Below are 15,381 nucleotides of genomic sequence, written 5' to 3'. Positions count from 1 at the left end.
TCCATAATAGTTGATAATAATCGATAATGAAAATAGTTGACTGAGCAACCATCCTCCCGGAACGGTCATCGACGCCGAAGTCACGTGACCCGAGTGGTGTGTTCAGGTGTAGTTCATCGTTCTTTTTCCTCTTTCTCTGGCGGTCTTTCTGATTGCAGCTTCAGGTTGCGTTCGGTGTGTTTTAAACGCTGATGGCTTAATTTGTCAGGTATGACTTCATCGTGAGTCACAAAGTGCACTTCAGCAGCGTGGACCCCACTCACTCACACACACACACACCTGTGTTCATACAAGCCCGCTTTCTACACAACCCCGGATCATGCTGATCGATGATGTAAGGATTGAGGATGTGGTCATTTTCTTTAATCGCACGTCTATCATTAGAGAATCCGCATTGTGTGATCAAAAACGGAGAACGCGTGTTAATTTGTTAACCATTAAAACCAGTGCCATTATTGGTTCTTAATGGTATCCACTAGACACAACATGCCACCAAAGCAACAAATTACCAGCAGACCTACAGGGACATTACAGATTCTATGAGGGTTTCTGTTGTGATTGATTTTTGTTTTGTTTTTTTCAGCAGGGAAATTCCTATTTCCATTTTGGGAATAAATCAGAACAAAGTATAACCAAATAATGAGCTAATAAAATTATTTATATGTAATTTGCATTCAGTCTCTCAATCTGGCAACAATGAGAAGCTGTGTTTTTCTTTGTCTTTTACTTTTTTTTAAGTGTACAATATCTGGAGGAAAATACTAAAATAGTTTTATTTAATTTTAATATTTAAATGTATTAATTATTGACATCACAGCCTACTGGATTTCCTTTTTTATTTTAGTAATAAATTTATTTTAGGAATAAATCAGCAAACTGTGATTAAATTGATAATGAACTAATTAATGCACAGAAGAAAAAAAACGTTTCAAATTGCACTCGATTGTTCAATCTGGCAACAATGAGAAGCTTTTATTTATATTTACATAAACTTCTGGGGGGAAATACTAGAAAATACATGTATTCGATTTAAAGTGGTTAATCATTAATTGCATTGTGGATTCTTTTTTTTGCGCCTTTAACCAACAGTTGAATAATTTATTAATAATAATAATAATAATAATAATAATAATAATAATAATAATAATAATAATAATAATAAAAGTGCAACAGATCTTAAATGAATTTAAAATATTATTTATTTGTTTACTTGTTCAGTCAATAGTGAACAACAAGGTATCTGGACTAGATGACCTCTATCTGGCCTTTGATTAGGCCTACTGCGTCTTCTGATGGAGATGTAAAACGAAGTGCGTGAGTTTAAAAGACCCGTGTGTTCCTGTAGTTGTTGGCAGCTCAGCGGGCGAGACGTGCGGCTCTGATCGCTCGGATCAATAGTCTAAGGCTGGAAGTTCAGTGCATAGGGTAAGTCAACACCTGTTTCAGTGTTTATTTACAGTCACAGTGTTTAACTCACACTTCATGTGCAGAAGAAGAAGGACAGGGTGAAGGAAATGCGCCATACCGTGGCGTAGGGCACGGCCAACAGGCTGCAGCTCCAGACCCGGCAGTAAGGATGCACAATTCAGCTAATTAAAACTTGTCCTTTTTTTTTTTTTTAACTACGTTCAACCACTCTGCTAACGATTCATCGGTGACTCGATCACTTGAGTTTTATTTTACTGTGTTTATATTGTTTGGGGAGAGTGTGTGTTCTGTCCATGGATAACGGTTTAGATGTAAAACAACATGCGTGAGTTTAAAAGATCTGTGTGTTCCTGTAGGTGTTGGCGAGACGTAACCATCTGATCAATAGGATCAATATGTTATTCCAGCAGCTGTGTTCCTGTAGGTGTTGGCAGCTCAGGCGCAGAGACGAGCGACTCTGATTGCAATCATCCGTGATCTAAGGCAGCAACTTCAGCGCATAGGGTAAGCGCACACTTGTAGTCAACACCTGTTCAAGTGTTTATTTACAGTCACAGCGTTTAACCTCACAGTTCCTACCTCGCAGGCAGATCATGTCTGAGGTCAAGGCACTCAGATCACAGATGTGTTCAAGTAACATCTGAACTCATTCACTGTCATTCTCTCTCTCTACAGGTTCATTACGCACCGGTTTCACTGACTGCATTTAACGTGCAGCCAAGAAGCTGACAGAAGGTGAGCTGCATGATGGCAGGCTGATCGCCGATCAGAAGGTACTACACTGAAATACTCCACCCCGGTCAGAGTAACTCTTCTGCACTGGAGCTTTGTAGATAGAAGTTGTTTTAGTTTGAGATGGCGTCGTCACCCTCAGGTTCGAGTTTAGCGCAGAAGAAGCGTTACAGGAACTTGTCATTAATATCTCACTGTGACCCGAAAGCTGCTTGTTGGATGTTTAATGTAAGATTAGAAAGTTCAGCTGGTTTATCTCCTCTCAGGTGTGTGTAAAACAGAACCTGGCTGTGTCCTTGCAGCGTGTGATTTCTATTTCATCTGTGTGTTTTCAGAAGGAGGTGGAAGATTGAGGAGCTGATTTTTATTTTGTTTTTTGTTAAAAGGTTTCTTTAAACAACCAACACCTGCCTGACTGTACGAGTTATTTACACGAACCAGCCGCAGGAACGTCTTGCTATTAGGGATGTGAAAGTGATAATATCTTTTTGTACACAGCGTAATAGATCTGAGGCATCAGGAATCCCAAATGTAGCAATGAATGGGCAAGGTTTTAAATCTACTCTGAGAATAGTGGACATGATGGTAAAGAAACCAGTCCAAAAACCATGGAGATCAGGGCAGAAGAAAAACATATGGCCAAGATGACAGGGAGAGCCATGGCATTTATCACACTTGTCCTCTACTTCTGGATATATTACAGAAAGTCTCGACTTAGACAGATGGACTCTGTGTAAAACTTTGAACTGGATGAGTCCAAGACGAGCACAGGAAGTGGTAGACTGTATCCTACCAATAGCACGTTCCCAACACCCCTCACTTATCTGTACTCCTAACTCCATTTCCCACGCATTCTTAATTTTGGTACTTGCCTCACTACCTAACGCCAGAATAAAATCATAAATCCTAGAAATCATTCCTCTCTGATGTGGATTGAACCCACTCAACCCTGTCAAATGCTTTTTCAGCATCTAAAGAAATCATAATCTCAGCCGAATGCTTTGAATAATTTAAAGAGCGTACGGGTATTGAAAAACAACTGATGTCCCTTTATAAAAGAAGTTTGCTCTTCAGATATAAGGGATAACGTTCTCTAAACGAGATGCCATTACTTTCACCAACACCTTTACATCTGCATTAAGCAGAGACAGCAGCCTATAAGAACCGCAGGAGGACGGATCCTTACCCTCCTTAAGAAGGAGAGCTATCGTGGCTTGTATCAGAGCTGGAGGCAAAGACCCACATTCCAAGGATTCGTTGAACACAGATAAAAGCAGTGGAGCTAATTTTCCAATAGATGCTTTAAACAATTCAATTGGAACCCGTCCGGGCCAGGAGCTTTGTTACACTGCATAGTTTTAACTGAATTCAAATTTCTTCAAGAGAGAGTGGGGAGTCCAGTTGCATGGCAGTATTCAAATCAATAACAGGGTTACAAAGGTCTTGAAGAAATGCATCCACTTTAGTATCGTCTGCAGGAAATTCAGATTTATAAGGTGAAGAGGAAAACCATTTAAAAGTAGCATTAATTTCCATGGGCTCTGTAGTGACGATATTATAAGTGTGCGCGTGCTAATCTTAAACAAACCTGTGCGTGTGCTGCGGCGGGAAATACCGGTTTAAAGCGTGTTCGCGTTAAAGTCTTGCTGAAGGTGTTAAATATGTCACAGAGCCACACTCACGAGCGTCATAAACCGGTTTAAAAAATTAATAATGATAATTTCTGTGCCTTTGGTGAAAACTTTCAGAGCGTTTTAAATCTGCACCAGCCTTTTGTAAATGTACAGAAAGTATATAATCCGTATATGTAAAATATTTAAATAAATAAAAAGCAGTGCTCGTGTTATTACAGGAGGTGACATTTTGTAGGAAAACGTGAACAGAGAACTGTAGGGTTGACAAAAGGCCAAAAACGCTTTAACAACAAGTTTCAGCTCCAGTTAAAGGAAAGTGCTGAGTACAAGTAAAATATACTAACTTGTTGATTTGATCATATCACATTCCACAACACTGATTAAACCTGAGGTTCTGATTCTCACAGGGGCCTCTGTTACTGACTGTTTAATACTGTCTCAGTTCTGAGATTCATTTAATGTTCAGTCGAAGTGAATAAGTTTCATATTTAGTGTAAAATATTCGTGTAATCCACCTGTTTCTAAATTACATTACATAGCACATCTATCATGTGCACACTGAAAATTCAAGTCCCAGATGTTTCTAAAACTACACGCAACCGTGTGTATATATGTATACAGGAAATCACACACACACACCTTTACTGCATCCTCCAGGAAACACGTGAAGGTAACCTCACCTTTCCCGGCTTCTAATACACTCATTCATCTGCTTTAAATATACTTTTTTTCTACACATCCTCAATTCACAGCACCTGTTAATTCTTTATTTCCTTTTTTCTACATTACTCACTCTCTCTCTCTCTCTCTCTCTCTCTCTCTCTCTCTCTCTCTCTCTCTCTACTAAACTAATTATACACAACCTCAGCTCACCCTTAAGACAGAACCGTTAAGTAAAATTTTCCTTCAGCCATCAGAACAATACATTAACTCTGACTTGTTTGATAGCATTTCGCTTCCGTTCTTGCAGTTTTGTAAACATCGAGTATACGGACGTTCCGATCGCAGGCTTGATCTCGTATAGCTCGTATCTTTAACCCTGCAATTACACGGTTTTAAGCTAAATGAAGCTATTCAGATCGTCAACTCTGTACGAAACATTCCCAATAAAATCTTGGACAAATTCTATAACAAATTCATGCGCGTTCTCCGTTTTTGATCACACGATGCGGATTCTCTAATGATAGACGTGCGATTAAAGAAAATGACCACATCCTCAACCCTTTATATATATACACCTATGGTGATTGGCTATAAGTGTAGGAAGTGCTTGATTTGAGCTGCAGCTGAGTTTTCTATTAGCGGAGGACGAACTTTAAACGTTAATATCGCAGTGGATCATGTTCATTTAATCGTGGGCCGTCAGAATCGTAATCGTGATCGATATTCAATTAATTGTGCAGCACTAGTGCCATCTATATTATTTACCCATAGTAATGTGGGTTTTTTCTTCTACCTTGCTGTTTACATGGTAGTTTCTTAATCAAATTATGGTCTTAATTAGATTAAGAGTGGATTATAGTTGTCCATGTAAACGCAGTCAATAATCCACTCTTAATCTAATTAAGACCATAATTTGATTAAGAAACTACCATGTAAACAGCAACCTTAATCTAATTAAGGTCATAATCTAATTAAACACTAATCTAATTAAGACAGGTGGATTACTCCTGTTTTAATCATATTATGAACGTGCATTACAGACATGTAAACACATTAATCACACTAAACGTCGTGTGAGCATTTTCACCACATCTTGCGACAGGACACGATCACACACGGCAGTTTTACGGCGAACAAGAGAATTCGGCTGTGTCCCAAACCAGGTCCACATCGCTCGACCACATGTCCTAGCGTGACAATCCCAGCTGAACAGAACAACTGCATCACAAAGGGTTCTGCTACGCGCTCCACATTGAAACGAGTCCCATGCACCACTGGTTCCTTCAGCAGCCACGATAGGGTCTCACAGCCTGGTCTTCTCTGTTTGTGGAGCATCCCCCACACAGTAAACAGTCCTTGGTAGAACTTTGGGAGATTGTGTAGTTTGTGAGAACTCAAGTCGATCAGCCACAAAGACTCAGCAGGACACAAATTCCGGCCTCGGGTCAATATGGTTCTGGCCAAGGGTCTCCAGATGAGGTCTCTGGGCCCAACAAGGAGCCTCTGAATAAACTGGAGTCGGAAGGCAGCGCCCTGCTGGCGAGATGAAGGAGTCCCTGCCCTCCTTCCTCCTTGGATAGAAAAAGTACACTCTGCAGGACCCAATGCAAACGGTCCCAGAAAAAGTCCACCAATACTGCTTGTATTTTAGCCAGCAGTTGTGCTGGAGGGTCTAAACATGCTAAGCGGTGCCACAGCATAGAGGACACCAAGTTGTTAATCACGAGTGTGCGACCCCTGAAAGACATGTGTGGTAAAATCCATTTCCATTTATTTAGACGCCCTTCAACCTTCTCTAAAACATTGTCCCAATTTTTTCTCACAAAAGTATCATCACCGAGATAAACACCAAGAAATTTTAAAACACATTTGTTCCAACTCAGCCCAGCAGGTAAAACCAGTTTCTTGCTCAACTCATCGTCGAACGTTATCGCTTCACTTTTTCCCCAGTTCATTTTTGCAGAGGACACTACACCAAAATCATTAATGTTTTCTACAAGGGTATTAATATCTTCTTGTTTCTTGCTGATGACAACAACATCATTGGCATAAGCAGATAATTTAAAAACCGTTTCACATCCAGGAAGGGTTACACCTGAAAGAGACCGTCTTAATCTGTGGCTCTATGGCCAAGGAGTACAGCATGCCAGATAATGAACAGCCTTGTCGGACTCCTCTCAGAACCTTAAATGGAGTGCTTAAACCACCATTGATCTTTAAAATACTCTCAATGTCACTGTACAAGACTCGCACCATGTTTATAAAACCAGAGCTGAACCTGAACGCATCTAGCGTTAGACACAAATACTGATGTTCAACCCTGTCAAAGGCCTTTTCCTGATCTAGAGAAATCAAGCAGAATTCACAGCCCAATGACTTGGAGATGTCCAAAACATCACAAATTAGGATGATGTTATCAGATATCAACCTGTTGGGTATACAATAAGTCTGATCGACATGAACGACATGCTCCATAACTTTTCTCAGCCTCATGGCCAACACCTTTGATAAAAGTTTGTAGTCAGTACTGAGAAGAGCCACTGGTCGCCAGTTTTTGATCTCCTGTAAATCTCCTTTTTTAGGGAGAAGAGTAAGGATTGCTCTCCTGCAGCTCAGTGGTAGTTGCCCCTTGTTCAAACTGTCTCTGAGAACAAGCAGTAGATCCTCTGCGATCAGAGGCCAGAACACTTTATAAAAATCCACAGGAAGACCATCGATACCGGGTACCTTACCGCTCTTTAGCGTCTGCAACACAGAAAGTAGCTCAGCAGCAGCGATTTGAGCTTCCAGCTCTGCATTGACCTCCTCGGAGACCTTGGGTAATCCCTCATAAAAGGACTGTGCCACCTCTGGTTTCTCCTGGAACTCTTTCCTGAAAAGCTTTTCATAAAAAGTAACTGCACACTTACGGATCTTCGTAGACTCCTGTAGCAGCTGCCCGGTGCTGGACCGCAGAGAGTGCATTAGCTTCCTCTGTCCATTCCTGTGTTCAAGGCCAAAGAAAAAGTGAGAGGGTGCATCCATTTTTACGACGTTATGATGACGAGTGCACCTTGGGCAGGGAAACCCTACAGGTTAGATAGAGCTGATTTTTTCCTCTGGAGAATTTTGAAATGTTCTCCTTTTCTAGAGATGTCTGCCAAATCCGGCAGCTTCACTATTTCACTCTCCAAATCTTTCATAGACCTCGTCATGTCCCTTGTGACATTGAGAGTGTACTGTAGGCACAGCTGTTTGATCTTACCCTTACCTATGTCCCACCACTGTTGTAGAGAAGTGTATTCAGACTTCGTTTTTGTATAACTTCTCCAAAAATACACAAGAACATCCTTAAAAACATTATCAGACAGCAGAGACGCATTAAAATGCCAGTAGGCGCCACTGCATTTCACATCCTTGACAAAGATGGAATCTTGTATAAGGGAATAGTCTGAAATACCAACTGGGTGTATTGAATAGCTTCTCAGTATATTGCTTTGATGTGTGAAGCAGTAAAATCTATCAAGCCTTGCCAAAGACAGAGAATTATCCTTTACAAGAGCCCAAGTATACTGACGCTGAGTGGTGTGGAAGAGCCTCCAAACATCACATAGATCATTTGCATCGATTCATTTAACCAGACATCCCTTACTGGCTCCATGTGACTCTGGGTGGTTTCTATCCAGCACTGCGTTTGCAGTGCAGTTAAAATCACCACCCAGGAACATGTATCTGTCGTCAATAAGGGACAAATCCACACTATCTAGTGACACCGTACTGTCCTGTGTATCCTTATCACCTAAATCCGGCTCATTCTCAGCCTTCTCTTCTTCACCCGGTTGAACACCGACACCCTGGTGAGAGCGGCCAGCTTCAGGTGTCTCCACCTGAGAAGGTGCTGCTGCTCCCTCTCCCGGTGTGTGGGCCCCATCCACCCCAATGTCCACTCCAGCAGTAACCTCGTTACCAGCGGCCGTGTTAGTATCATTACCATTTTCGGGATTCACCCGTTTTTCCGGACAGGCCCTCACCAGATGACCAGATAAACCACACCCACAACACTTCATTGTAGTAGTAGTAGTAGCGTAAATAACATAATTAAAATCCTCCACCTTTACATTGAGTGTCAGATCCAGATCATTATTGTCCTTCAGAACCATGTGCACAAACCGTCTGAAAGACACGATATGTTTTACACGAGGGGATTTACTTGTAGTCGCGATCTTCTTGATCTGGGAGACCAGTTTACCATAGCGGGATAGAGTTTGTGACAGAACCTCGTCCTTAATAAAAGGAGGAACATTCGACAGGATGACTTTTTTAGACGGGGTTGATAAAGGAAGCACTAAGTGGAACACACCATCAATCACAACTCCACTGTCCACCATGTCGTTTACTAACTCCACCGTTTTCAGAAACAGCACAACAGCACTATTCATCCGGGCCGCAGACAGAATGTTGTCGTATCCTACACTCTCCCCCACGGCCAGACTAACCTCCTCAACGCTGGCGGTAGTGGCTACTTTAATAGCATGCTGCCGCGTGAGGGAATCATACTTCCACGTACCTGTGGCAGCCATGCTCCCCACCACGGAAACAGCCGCCCAGGCCAGCGAGAAGCACACACACAAACACACACACCTGAGCACACACACACACTCACACGCGCACGCACACACACACAACAAACAATAGTAATTTAAACTCTCTCAGAAACCAAAGACCTAAAGGAAATCGTATTTCTGAAGAAAAGACAGATAAAAAAATGAAGAAGCGAACTTTGGAGCAGTGGCCTCGGCCACGCTCCGCCCACTCACTCACTTCCGCTCTGACTCCGCCCACTCAATCAATCCATGCGCGAGAGAGAGAGAGTGTCTGAGTGTGAGAGACAGAGAGAGTGTCTATGTGTGAGAGAGAGTGTGTGTGAGAGAGAGTGTGTCTGTAAGTGTGAGAGTGTGTGTGTGTAAGAGAGAGTGTGTGAGAGAGAGAGTGTGTCTGTGTGTGTGTGTGTGAGAGAGAGTGAGTGTATCTGTGAGTGATAGAGAGAGAGAATGTGTCTTTGTGTGAGAGAGAGAGAGTGTGTCTGTCTGTGAGAGAGAGTGTCCGTGCAAGAGAGAGAGAGTGTGTCTGTGTGTGAGAGACAGAGAGAGTGTCTGTGTGAGAGAATGTCTGTGTGTTAGAGAGATAGTGTGTCTGTGTGAGAGTGTGTGTGTGAGAGAGTGTCTGTGTGAGAGAGAGTCTGTCTGTGTGAGTGACAGAGTGTGTGTATGTGTGTGTGTGTGTGTGAGAGAGAGTGAGAGTATGTGTGTGTGTGAGAGAGTGTGTGTGACAGAAAGGGTGTGTGCGTGAGAGAGTGTGTGTGTGTGAGAGAGTGTGTGTGTGTGTGTGAGAGAGAGTGTGTGAGAGAGAGAGAGAGAGAGAGAGAGAGAGTTTGTAATTGTCACTTCATGGGGACATCATCATGTTTACACAGCAACCTCATGGGGACCAAAAACATTATGGGGACAAAAATCCACGTCCTCACAGGGGTGATGCATTGAAAAGTGTTGAGGAGGCTGTAAATAGACGCCTCACAAATTTTTATCTTTGGCATATAACGCATGATCTGGACAAACTGTGTGTGATCGGTTTGGTCTATGTCGCCCCCTTTAGTCTGGAACCGGTATTTTTGGGGGAGGGGCTTGGCCAACCACTTCACACACTCTGCAAGTCTAATTTATGCAAATTATGGTACCACCCACTTAGTAAAGGACTGTGGCTAATCTGCATATGCACATTAGCTCTATTACCTGTTAGCGGATTAAAAAGCTTTAAAACAAAGAGGTAATATCTTTAAAGTTTTGTTTAACTAGGCATTAATATTGATATTTGATTAAGTTAAAATTAACAGAAAATGTAAGTGTACAAAAAGTGACTGGTAAGTTAAAAGCCTAATTAGACTGTTAGAAGGTTAGATTGTTAGCATAAGCTAAACATTAATAAGTTAGAACAGATAGTTATCATGTTTTCCAAATAATTATAAGTCTTAATAGTAATTAAAGTTTGAGTTTTTAAATTTCCGCACAGCGAAATGACACTTTTTTAATATCTCTAAACAGTAAAACGAAATCCTTAAGTCGGGTTATGGCGGAGTGTAGTTTTTTTTGACTGCACTAATAGTTCGTAAACACCACACAGGAAGTAGGAAAAGAACTACATTTCCCATCTGCCCTGGCTGTCACAGGCTAATAGCACCAGCTGCTTTCCATTGCCCTAAGGAGTGATTCTACTGCGGCAACGAGACCAAATACAACGAAAGGTAAGTTATTATTATAATTATTTTGTTGCAGTTTATAAGTTTGTAATTTTATTTCCGTGCTTTAAGACTTTATTTATAATTGAATCACAATATTAAAGTAATTGTTATGCTAGCGGACTTTACTAGCCAGAGTTAGCACACACTTTAACCAATCCAGCACATTAGTAAGTACAATAAGTTAATAAAATGAAGTTAATATATTAAATAGGCTTTGGTAGTTGGCATGTCATGTGAATATTTAGTGTTATACCGACTTCTGTAACTAGCTTCACCATGTAACGGATAGTTCGGTTATAAATAGCAGAGTCAGGCTTCCTAAATAGTTATCGATCTGAGCGCTGGATTGAGTTTAAAGCCTCTGAAATCGAGGACAGGGTGGACAGTAGTCTGGACCGAGCCGAGCTCATTAGTTCAAGTTATTAGTTTGTTATGAATCTGTAAAGCGCTGGGCGGTGGTGTGATGTGCTTCGATGTTGTAACTACAGCGCGCTCCTTTTATTCTGCGTCTCTAAACACCGCATTAAAATTATAACTAGACCAGTACATTTCCTGAAGAAAATGTGAGCGGTGCTTGCCGTGGTGAAATCGGGACAGGGTGCCAATACATTCAAGAGCCGCCCGCGTAGTGCGCCAATACTTTTGAGAGCCGGCCACATCGTGTGCCAATACATTTTACAGCCGAACGTGTGCCGAGGCAATACTTTTACAGCTTTCTGTTTAGAGGGCCAATACTTTCACAACTCAATGCAAGTCTATGGGAAATCTTCCGACTTTGAGCTTCCGTAGCGGGAATACCAACATTCCAATCACTTCCAAAAGTCATAGCACACCTCTGCTCAATAAGCCGATCGATTTGACACCTCACCCATCGATCTCCGGCAAACGGTGCGGGACTAGTTACGCACCGAAAAAAACGTGGAAGAATAATAATAATACATTTCCTGAGGAAAATGTGAGTGGTGCTTGCGTTGGCGAAACACTGTGTGTGCGCGCGCGTGTGTGTGTGTGAGATCAGTGTTCTGATATATCATCATTTCTCCCCCAGGTTGAGTTGGTGTTTTCTCACAGAGGAAAGCTGTAGAGTTCTGTCCTCAGTTCTCAGATCAAACTCCTCCAGACTGAGAGAACTGAACCTGAGTGTCAATAACCTGCAGGATTCAGGAGTGAAGCTGCTCTCTGCTGGACTGGAGAATCCACACTGTACACTGGAGATACTGAGGTACACACACACACACACACACACACACACACACACACACACACTGTACACTGGAGAAACTGAGGTACACACACACACACACACACACACACACACACACACACACACACACACTGTACACTGGAGATACTGAGGTACACACACACACACACACTCTCTCACACACACACACACACACACACTCACATACTCACAAACACACATCCAGTTTCCATCTGTGGTGATTGTAACTGTAGTGATGTACAGTGCATCCGGAAAGTATTCACAGCGCTTCACTTTCCCACATTTTGTGATGTTACAGTCTTATTCCAAATGGATTAAATTCATTATTTTCCTCACAATTCTACAAACAATACCCCATAATGACAACGTGAAAGAAGTTTGTTTGAAATCTTTGCAAATTTATTTAAAAAAAAAAAAAAAAAGGCACATGTACATAAGTATTCACAGCCTTTGCCATGACACTCAAAATTGAGCTCGGGTGTGTCCTGTGTCCACTGATCATCCTTCAGATGTTTCTACAATGTGATTGGAGTCCACCTGTGGTAAATTCAGTTGATTGGACATGATTTGGAAAGGCACACACCTGTCTATATAAGGTCCCACAGTTAACAATGCATGTCAGAGCACAAACCAAGCCATGAAGTCCAAGGAACTGTCTGTAGACCTCCGAGACAGGATTGTATCAAGGCACAGATCTGGGGAAGGGTACAGAAACATTTCTGCAGCATTGAAGGTCCCAATGAGCAGAGTGGCCTCCATCATCCATAAATGGAAGAAGTTTTGAACCACCAGGACTCATCCTAGAGCTGGTCGCCCGGCCAATCTGAGCGATCGGGGGAGAAGGGCCTTAGTCAGGGAGGAGACCAAAAACCCGATGGTCACTCTGACAGAGCTCCAGCGTGTCTCTGTGGAGAGAGGAGAACCTTCTAGAAGAACAACCATCTCTGCAGCACTCCACCAATCAGGCCTGTATGGTAGAGTGGCCACACGGAAGCCACTCCTCAGTAAAAGGCACATGACAGCCCGCCTGGAGTTTGCCAAAAGGCACCTGAAGGACTCTCAGACCATGATGAAACAAAGATTGAAGTCTTTGGCCTGAATGGCAAGCGTCATGTCTGGAGGAGACCAGGCACCAGTCATTACCTGGCCAATACCATCCCTACAGTGAAGCATGGTGGTGGCAGCATCATGCTGTGGGGATGTTTTTCAGCGGCAGGAAGTGGGAGACTAGTCAGGATCAAGGGAAAGATGAATGCAACAATGTACAGAGACATTCTATTCAATTCAATTCAATTTTATTTGTATAGCGCTTTTTACAATAGACATTGTCCCAAAGCAGCTTTACAGAAATATCAACACGGTATACAGATATTAAAGGTGCTAATTTATCCCAACTGAGCAAGACACTGAGTGGCGATGGTGGCAAGGAAAAACTCCCTAAGATGTTTTAAGAGGAAGAAACCTTGAGAGGAACCCGACTCAGAAGAGAACCCATCCTCATCTGGGTAACAATAGATAGTGTGAAAAAGTTCATTATGGATTTATATGAAGTCTGTATGGCCTTAGGAGAGAGATCCTTGATAGATTAGAAAATGTTGTTGGTATTAAGGGAACAGTCCTGAGCCAGGAGAGGTCTTATCTCACCGATCGTTATCAGTTCGTAGTTGTAAATGGTGATTTCTCCATGCGTACTGAGGTTACTTTTGGTGTTCCACAGGGTTCTGTTTTAGGCCCACTGCTCTTTACTTTATATATGCTACCCCTAGGTCAAATTATTCGTAAACATGGAATGATCTTCCACTGTTATGCTGATGATACACAGCTCTCTGATCTACTGAAGGATCCACACTGTAACCTGGAGACACTACAGTGAGTTACTGACTTACTGTCTCTTTACTCTACTGTATCATACTGAATAATGTGTGTGTGTGTGTGTGTGTTTACACTGATGTTCTTCTCTGTCTTACAGCATTAACTATAATAAACTCACCAGGACTGGCGTATGACGGGAGTCTCACCGCAAACCTCTTCTCCAGGATGAAGCAGTCTTGGTGAAGAGTTAGAACCCGTCCCACATTTCCAGCAGTTTGGGAGCTGAATCATTAAACTTAAAGGGGCAGAGCAGAAACAAAGTCAAGAACAGGCAGAAGGTCGTACACAGGAGAATTCAACACACATAGCCAAATATCTGCTGTACAAAGCAACGGCACCGATCTGCCCCGGGGATGGAGACTGACGAGGCTTAAGTACACGTCCGGAAATGTACAGCCAACTCATCCCAAAGCACGAGGCGGGAGCAGGCGTGTACGAGATGTGATCGTCCAATGGCAAGCCGGAACATGACGCATCGCAGTGGACTGGGCTTAAAAGAGGGGGAGACAGGACACCCATCCCTCCCCCGACATAGACACACGAATGGAACATAGTACAAACAGAAATACAACTGAGGACGTAACAATGGTCAAGTATCAAATAAAATGTAAACTTGCATTGATTAAGTTAATGTTGTTAGTAATTGTTTATAAATTACCATGGTAACGTGGAGCTCCAAGGTATAAAAATATGGAGTTTGTCATCAAACAGTAACCAGTTTTAATACCTAAAAAAGTTTACGTAGCAAAATTTAGCAAAGCGCTTTACAGTAAATTAAAATGTAAGATTAAACTAATTAAATGTTGTGCAGCACATGCTTATGTTAATGTTTGTTTCATTATATGATCATATAAATAAATAAATACTCCCAAAGTCACCAGAATTGAAAGCTTTTTGCTGTTAAACATTTAGAGATTGAGGTTGTGGTGACTCAGTAGTTCACTCAGTATATCTGGGTAAGACACAGTGAACGACTCACTGCTGGCATTCATGAAGAAGTCATAAACTCCACTGGAATAATAAATAGGATCTAATAAAACCATGAGTGGAAATTATTGGTGTAAGTTTGTTAGGATAGACTTCCTCCAACCTGGAACTATTTCCTCCAGTCCACACGGTGGCGGTAACGCGCCTAACAGCTGCGTCGCCGACCAGTAGAAATCACAGAAGAAGAAAAAGCTGCAGCGGGTATCTCCTGAGCAGTTGAGTTATTACACCGAACTAATCATCTCCAGATTAAATTATTTCTGACAGTTTTACAGTTAGGTTTGATCCAGTCTAAACGTAAAAGCTGGTTATTTTGTCTGTGTTTGTGGAATTAAAACCGTTCTGTTTTTAAACCCGAGGCAAGTTAAACGGAAGCTGTGTGGCCGAATCCCAAATTGATGTCATTTCCGGTTTAAGTGCACTACATTAGGGATGAAATAATGACGATAATAATAATGAATTTTTTGTTAAAAAATCTATTTCATGATGCAGCTTATTATTAGAGCTGCAACTAACGATTATTTTCACAATCAATTAATTGGTCGATTATTTTTTCGATTAATCTG

General features: G+C 41.9%; 1 long non-coding RNA gene across 1 annotated transcript; it reads left to right on the top strand.

Annotated features, from left to right (window-relative positions):
* Positions 1–12,490: 12,490 nt before the first annotated feature.
* Positions 12,491–14,883, top strand: LOC128630209 (uncharacterized). Its single transcript, XR_008394593.1, has 2 exons — positions 12,491–13,825; positions 13,926–14,883. It is a non-coding gene; the product is annotated as an uncharacterized LOC128630209 (long non-coding RNA).
* The last annotated feature ends 498 nt before the right edge of the window (positions 14,884–15,381 follow it).

The sequence above is a fragment of the Ictalurus punctatus genome, unplaced genomic scaffold (assembly GCF_001660625.3).
Source record: "Ictalurus punctatus breed USDA103 unplaced genomic scaffold, Coco_2.0 Super-Scaffold_100046, whole genome shotgun sequence".
NCBI lineage: Eukaryota > Metazoa > Chordata > Actinopteri > Siluriformes > Ictaluridae > Ictalurus > Ictalurus punctatus.
The sequence above is the reverse complement of the archived record's forward strand: the minus strand, read 5'-3'. Positions and strand labels throughout refer to the sequence as shown.